The sequence below is a fragment of the Bombina bombina genome, chromosome 7, assembly GCF_027579735.1.
Source record: "Bombina bombina isolate aBomBom1 chromosome 7, aBomBom1.pri, whole genome shotgun sequence".
Taxonomy (NCBI): Eukaryota; Metazoa; Chordata; class Amphibia; order Anura; family Bombinatoridae; genus Bombina; species Bombina bombina.
In genome coordinates this window covers 51407319-51415856 of record NC_069505.1, presented here as the reverse complement: position 1 = coordinate 51415856, position 8538 = coordinate 51407319, and positions in this window count along the sequence as shown.

Here is an 8538-nt window from a genome sequence, read left to right as displayed (position 1 = left end):
TCCTATTAACGCCTTGTTTTCTTCTGTTAAGTGTGATCAGTCCACGGGTCATCATTACTTCTGGGATATTACTCCTCCCCAACAGGAAGTGCAAGAGGATTCACCCAGCAGAGCTGCATATAGCTCCTCCCCTCTACGTCACTCCCAGTCATTCTCTTGCACCCAACGACTAGATAGGATGTGTGAGAGGACTATGGTGATTATACTTAGTTTTATATCTTCAATCAAAAGTTTGTTATTTTAAAATAGCACCGGAGTGTGTTATTACCTCTCTGGCAGAGTTTGAAGAAGAATCTACCAGAGTTTTGCTATGATTTTAGCCGGAGTAGTTAAGATCATATTGCTGTTCTCGGCCATCTGAGGAGTGAGGTAAACTTCAGATCAGGGGACAGCGGGCAGATGAATCTGCATAGAGGTATGTAGCAGTTTTTATTTTCTGACAATGGAATTGATGAGAAAATCCTGCCATACCGATATAATGTCATGTATGTATACTTTACACTTCAGTATTCTGGGGAATGGTACTTCACTAGAATTACACTGTAAGAAATACATAAAGCTGTTTAATAACTAGAGATTATGTTTAACGTTTTTGCTGGAATGTAAAATCGTTTTCATTTGCTGAGGTACTGTGTGAATAAATGTTTGGGCACTATTTTTCCACTTGGCAGTTGCTTAATCTGTTTTTCTGACAGTTTCTGTTCTCCCTCACTGCTGTGTGTGAGGGGGAGGGGCCGTTTTTTGGCGCTTTTACTATGCATCAAATATTTCAGTCAGCAACTCATTGTATTCCCTGCATGATCCGGTTCATCTCTACAGAGCTCAGGGGTCTTCAAAACTTATTTTGAGGGAGGTAATTTCTCTCAGCAGAGCTGTGAGAATTATAGTTTGATTGAGATAAAAAACGTTTATTCTGTAATTTGTTTCCTGCTTAAACCTTTGCTAAAGTTGTGTTGTTTACAAGGATTGAGGCTATAACTGTTTCAATTTATTAATTTTCAACTGTCATAGATCTTCTGTGCTTCTTAAAGGCACAGTACGTTTTAATATTATTCTAATTGAATTGTATTTCCAAGTTGCAAGTTTATTTGCTAGTGTGTTAAACATGTCTGATTCAGAGGATGATACCTGTGTCATTTGTTGCAATGCCAAAGTGGAGCCCAATAGAAATTTATGTACTAACTGTATTGATGCTACTTTAAATAAAAGTCAATCTGTACAAATTGAACAAATTTCACCAAACAACGAGGGGAGAGTTATGCCGACTAACTCGCCTCACGTGTCAGTACCCACATCTCCCGCTCAGAGGGAGGTGCGTGATATTGTAGCGCCGAGTACATCTGGGCGGCCATTACAAATCACATTACAGGATATGGCTACTGTTATGACTGAGGTTTTGGCTAAATTACCAGAACTAAGAGGTAAGCGTGATCACTCTGGGGTGAGAACAGAGTGCGCTGATAATATTAGGGCCATGTCAGACACTGCGTCACAGGTAGCAGAACATGAGGACGGAGAACTTCATTCTGTGGGTGACGGTTCTGATCCAAACAGACTGGATTCAGATATTTCAAATTTTAAATTTAAACTGGAAAACCTCCGTGTATTACTAGGGGAGGTGTTAGCGACTCTGAATGATTGTAACACAGTTGCAATACCAGAGAAAATGTGTAGGTTGGATAAATATTTTGCGGTACCGACGAGTACTAAGGTTTTTCCTATACCTAAGAGACTTACTGAAATTGTTACTAAGGAGTGGGATAGACCCGGTGTGCCGTTCTCACCCCCTCCGATATTTAGAAAAATGTTTCCAATAGACGCCACCACAAGGGACTTATGGCAAACGGTCCCTAAGGTGGAGGGAGCAGTTTCTACCTTAGCTAAGCGTACCACTATCCCGGTGGAGGATAGCTGTGCTTTTTCAGATCCAATGGATAAAAAGTTAGAGGGTTACCTTAAGAAAATGTTTGTTCAACAAGGTTTTATATTGCAACCCCTTGCATGCATTGCGCCGATCACGGCTGCAGCGGCATTCTGGATTGAGTCTCTGGAAGAGAACATTGGTTCAGCTACTCTGGACGACATTACGGACAGGCTTAGAGTCCTTAAACTAGCTAATTCATTCATTTCGGAGGCCGTAGTACATCTTACTAAACTTACGGCGAAGAATTCAGGATTCGCCATTCAGGCACGCAGGGCGCTGTGGCTAAAATCCTGGTCAGCTGATGTTACTTCTAAGTCTAAATTGCTTAATATACCTTTCAAAGGGCAGACCTTATTCGGGCCCGGGTTGAAAGAGATTATCGCTGACATTACAGGAGGTAAAGGCCATGCCCTGCCTCAGGACAAAGCCAAAGTTAAGGCTAGACAGTCTAATTTTCGTTCCTTTCGTAATTTCAAAGCAGGAGCAGCATCAACTTCCTCTGCACCAAAACAGGAAGGAGCTGTTGCTCGCTACAGACAAGGCTGGAAACCTAACCAGTCCTGGAACAAGGGCAAGCAGGCCAGGAAACCTGCTGCTGCCCCTAAAACAGCATGAATTGAGGGCCCCCGATCCGGGATCGGATCTAGTGGGGGGCAGACTTTCTCTCTTCGCCCAGGCTTGGGCAAGAGATGTCCAGGATCCCTGGGCGCTAGAGATAATATCTCAGGGATACCTTCTGGACTTCAAATACTCTCCTCCAAGAGAGAGATTTCATCTGTCAAGATTGTCAACAATCCAGACAAAAAAAGAGGCGTTTCTACGCTGCGTACAAGAGCTCTTGTTAATGGGAGTAATCCATCCAGTTCCACGATCGGAACAGGGACAGGGGTTTTACTCAAATCTGTTTGTGGTTCCCAAAAAAGAGGGAACTTTCAGACCAATCCTGGACTTAAAGATCCTAAACAAATTCCTAAGAGTTCCATCGTTCAAGATGGAGACTATTCGGACAATTTTACCTATGATCCAAGAGGGTCAGTACATGACCACTGTAGATTTAAAAGATGCTTACCTTCACATACCGATTCACAAAGATCATTATCGGTACCTAAGGTTTGCCTTCCTAGACAGGCATTACCAGTTTGTGGCTCTTCCATTCGGATTGGCTACAGCTCCAAGAATCTTCACAAAGGTTCTGGGTGCTCTTCTGGCGGTACTAAGACCGCGAGGAATCTCGGTAGCTCCATACCTAGACGACATTCTGATACAAGCTTCAAGCTTTCAAACTGCCAAGTCTCATACAGAGTTAGTGCTGGCATTTCTAAGGTCACATGGATGGAAGGTGAACGAAAAGAAAAGTTCACTCGTTCCACTCACAAGAGTTCCCTTCCTGGGGACTCTTATAGATTCTGTAGAAATGAAGATTTACCTGACAGAGGACAGGCTAACAAGACTTCAAAGTGCTTGCCGCACCCTTCATTCCATTCAACACCCGTCAGTGGCTCAATGCATGGAGGTAATCGGCTTAATGGTAGCGGCAATGGACATAGTACCCTTTGCACGCTTACACCTCAGACCACTGCAACTGTGCATGCTAAGTCAGTGGAATGGGGATTACTCAGACTTATCCCCTTCTCTGAATCTGGATCAAGAGACCAGAAATTCTCTTCTATGGTGGCTTTCTCGGCCACATCTGTCCAGGGGGATGCCATTCAGCAGACCAGACTGGACAATTGTAACAACAGACGCCAGCCTTCTAGGTTGGGGTGCCGTCTGGAATTCTCTGAAGGCTCAGGGACAATGGAGTCAGGAGGAGAGTCTCCTGCCAATAAACATTCTGGAATTGAGAGCAGTTCTCAATGCCCTCCTGGCTTGGCCCCAGTTGACAACTCGGGGGTTCATCAGGTTTCAGTCGGACAACATCACGACTGTAGCTTACATCAACCATCAGGGAGGGACAAGAAGCTCCCTAGCTATGATGGAAGTATCAAAGATAATTTGCTGGGCAGAGTCTCACTCTTGCCACCTGTCAGCAATCCACATCCCGGGAGTGGAGAACTGGGAGGCGGATTTCTTAAGTCGTCAGACTTTTCATCCGGGGGAGTGGGAACTTCATCCGGAGGTCTTTGCCCAAATACTTCGACGTTGGGGCAAACCAGAGATAGATCTCATGGCGTCTCGACAGAACGCCAAGCTTCCTCGTTACGGGTCCAGATCCAGGGATCCAGGAGCAGTCCTGATAGATGCTCTGACAGCACCTTGGGACTTCAGGATGGCTTACGTGTTTCCACCCTTCCCGTTGCTTCCTCGATTGATTGCCAGAATCAAACAAGAGAGAGCATCAGTGATTCTAAAAGCACCTGCGTGGCCACGCAGGACTTGGTATGCAGACCTGGTGGACATGTCATCCTGTCCACCTTGGTCTCTACCTCTGAAACAGGACCTTCTGATACAGGGTCCCTTCAAACATCAAAATCTAACTTCTCTGAAGCTGACTGCTTGGAAATTGAATGCTTGATTTTATCAAGACGTGGATTTTCTGAGTCAGTTATTGATACCTTAATACAGGCTAGGAAACCTGTTACCAGAAAGATTTACCATAAGATATGGCGTAAATACCTATATTGGTGTGAATCCAAAGGTTACTCTTGGAGTAAGGTTAGGATTCCTAGGATATTGTCTTTTCTACAAGAAGGTTTAGAAAAGGGTTTATCTGCTAGTTCATTAAAGGGACAGATCTCAGCTCTGTCCATTCTGTTACACAAACGTCTGTCAGAAGTTCCTGACGTCCAGGCTTTTTGTCAGGCTTTGGCCAGAATTAAGCCTGTGTTTAAAACTGTTGCTCCACCATGGAGTTTAAACCTTGTTCTTAATGTTTTACAGGGCTTTCCTTCATTCCATTGATATAAAGTTGTTATCTTGGAAAGTTCTATTTTTAATGGCTATTTCCTCGGCTCGAAGAGTCTCTGAATTATCAGCCTTACATTGTGATTCTCCTTATTTGATTTTTCATTCGGATAAGGTAGTCCTGCGTACTAAACCTGGGTTCTTACCTAAGGTAGTTACTAACAGGAATATCAATCAAGAGATTGTTGTTCCTTCTTTATGCCCAAATCCTTCTTCAAAGAAGGAACGTCTACTGCACAACCTGGATGTAGTCCGTGCTCTAAAATTTTACTTACAGGCAACTAAGGAATTTCGACAAACGTCTTCTCTGTTTGTCATTTACTCTGGGCAGAGGAGAGGTCAAAAAGCTTCCGCTACCTCTCTTTCTTTTTGGCTTCGTAGCATAATTCGTTTAGCTTATGAGACTGCTGGACAGCAGCCTCCTGAAAGAATTACAGCTCATTCTACTAGAGCTGTGGCTTCCACTTGGGCCTTCAAGAATGAGGCCTCTGTTGAACAGATTTGCAAGGCTGCAACTTGGTCTTCGCTTCATACTTTTTCCAAATTTTACAAATTTGACACTTTTGCTTCATCGGAGGCTATTTTTGGGAGAAAGGTTCTTCAGGCAGTGGTTCCTTCTGTATAAAGAGCCTGCCTATCCCTCCCGTCATCCGTGTACTTTTGCTTTGGTATTGGTATCCCAGAAGTAATGATGACCCGTGGACTGATCACACTTAACAGAAGAAAACATAATTTATGCTTACCTGATAAATTCCTTTCTTCTGTAGTGTGATCAGTCCACGGCCCGCCCTGTTTTTAAGGCAGGTAAATATTTTTTAATTTATACTCCAGTCACCACTTCACCCTTGGCTTTTCCTTTCTCGTTGGTCCTTGGTCGAATGACTGGGAGTGACGTAGAGGGGAGGAGCTATATGCAGCTCTGCTGGGTGAATCCTCTTGCACTTCCTGTTGGGGAGGAGTAATATCCCAGAAGTAATGATGACCCGTGGACTGATCACACTACAGAAGAAAGGAATTTATCAGGTAAGCATAAATTATGTTTTTTATCATACTAACTGACATATACTATCTGCTCGCCATCTAAACTGTGCTGGTTTGTGTTTAGGATTATTACTCCATTTTTTTGGAAACTTAGCTTGTAATTCTAGCTGTAGAGACTTTTCTTTCCACTGATATTTTAACATTTTAGACTTTTTATCCATTACTATAGTTATCTATAAATATTTAAATTACTTATATGTATTTTATGTATCTAGTCCAAACTTCCAAATTGTTCAATGTTTATGTCATTGGGGTCCATTTATAATTGTGTGGACGGACATGATCCGCTATAGCAAACCATACGCTGTCGGCATTTATCATTGCACTAGCAGTTCTGGTGAACTGCTGGTGCAATACCGCCCCCTGCAGATATGTGGCTAATCGGCAGCTAGCAGGGGGTGTCAATCAGCCCGATCGTACATGATCAGAGGCGCCGTATGAGTTAAGGAGCAGCGGTCTTAAGACCGCTGCTTCTTAACTCCTGTTTCCGGGGAGCCTGAAGGCTCGCGCGTAAACTAGGGGAACAGGGGCCATTCGGCCATTGTTAAATAGACCCCACTATGTCATGAATATAGACAGAATATTTACTAGAATTACATGTCATACCTCAAACTGTTTTTTATGACATCATAGTAAAGGGTTTAGTTGTAATCCTAAACTACTTAAACCTACTCTTATCCATTAATGACACCCAGAGTACCACTCACATGATTCATCCACTTGGGCAGCCAATGTTGGTGAATAGCAGGTGCGTAAGACGTTCACGTGCTGTGTAGAATTTCCTTAATCTCTGCTCAAATAACTTGGAAGCTTGACACACAATCAGACAACACATAAGAAGAATTGGCTGGTATATGTGTGGCATGTTGTACTCTTTTGAAGAGCATTGACATAATTACAAGGTCAGAACAAAACATGTATTCAGAGATCATTCGACAATGACTTATCCAAACTGACAGACACAGATCACGGATTGCAACATATTATAATTATATGCTCATGCAATAATAGCCCTATTATATATGAAATCTATTGCCAGCAAATGAACAATTGTGGACACTTTTTCACTATACAGGACAGCTATTTTACAGGTACCTTTTACTATACTTTCCCATAGATCCAGCTGACAGCAGCATTGTTACCGGAGCAGGAGATGAACAAATCTCTCTCATGCCAGTTTATATAGTACACATTGGCAGCCATTTTGTATAATGGGAAAGTAGCCAATTGTATACAAATACAGCCAGGTATGCTATATATATAATGCTAGTTTTTAGATATTAGCATTGCAGTGAGTATCATTAATTTCATATCAATAAATTTGTCAATAATGCATCTATATAAATCTACAGTATAAGAATTCAAAGCAATAGACCCAGTATATCCCGTGCATAACCCTTAAAGGACCATTAACTACAGTAGATTTGCATAAACAACAAATGCATAGTAAAAAGACTATACAATAGCACTTAGGGGCATATTTATCAAGTTCAGTATGGAGCTTGATGCCCCTTGTTTGGCTCGCCGGAAACAGAAGTTATGAAGCAGCGATCTAAAGACCGCTGCTCCATAAATTGTCCGCCTGTTCAAATACGACCGGCTTTATTGACACCCCCTGCTAGCGGCTGATTGGCCGCCAATCTGCAAGGGGCGGCATTGCACCAGCAGTTCACAAGAACTGCTGGTGCAGTGATAAATGCCACTTATTGATGTGCGGCAGACATGATACGCTACTTCGTATCATGTCTGCTCGCACATTGTTAAATACGCCCCTTAGTCTGAATTTCAAATGAGAGGTAGATTTTTTGACAAATTTCAAACTTATGTCTATTTCCACTCCCCCTGTATCATGTGACATCCATCAGCCAATAACAAATGCATACACGTACCATGTGACAGCCATCAGCCAATAACAAATGCATATACTATATTCTGTGAATTTTTGCACATGCTGAGTAGTAGTTGGTGACTCATTTTGTTAATAGAAGTAAATTGGAAATATGTTTAAAATGGCTGCTCTATCTGAATCATGAAAGTTAATTTTGACTTGCGTGTCCCATTAATTTAAGCTCAGTTGGAGCTTATTTATAGTAAGTCAGGTAGGATCTATATAGGTTGAACTTGAAGGACTTCTGTCTTCTTTCAACCTCATCTACTGTGTTACTGTTACTTCATGACCTGTCAGAGAGCTCCTGCAAAGGGGTTAAACATTATTTTAAACTCCAGCGCAGCAATATACTACTGGGAGCTAGCTGAGCACCTCTGGTCAGCCAATGACAAGAGACATGTGTGCAACCACCAATCAGAAACTAGCTCCCAGTAGTGCATTTCTGCTCATGACCTTACCTAGGTATGCTTTTCAACAAAGGATGTCATAAAACACTCAAATTATTAACAGAAGTAAATTGAAAAATCTCTTAAAATTGCTGCTCTAAAGCATTGTGACTTTTATGTCCTTTAACTTTATTGTTCTGATTAAAGGGACATTAAACACTAAATACAATTTATAAGCACAGTATTGAGGTTATGCCCCCACTTCCCTCTAGTCATGGGTTGCAGCCATGTTGAAATCTTTCACTACATTCCTGTGTTGACCAGTTTGCACATGAGCAGTAATTCTCCCTCAGATGCCTGTAGTGTAGCTTAGGTTCCAATATGGCAGCACCTAT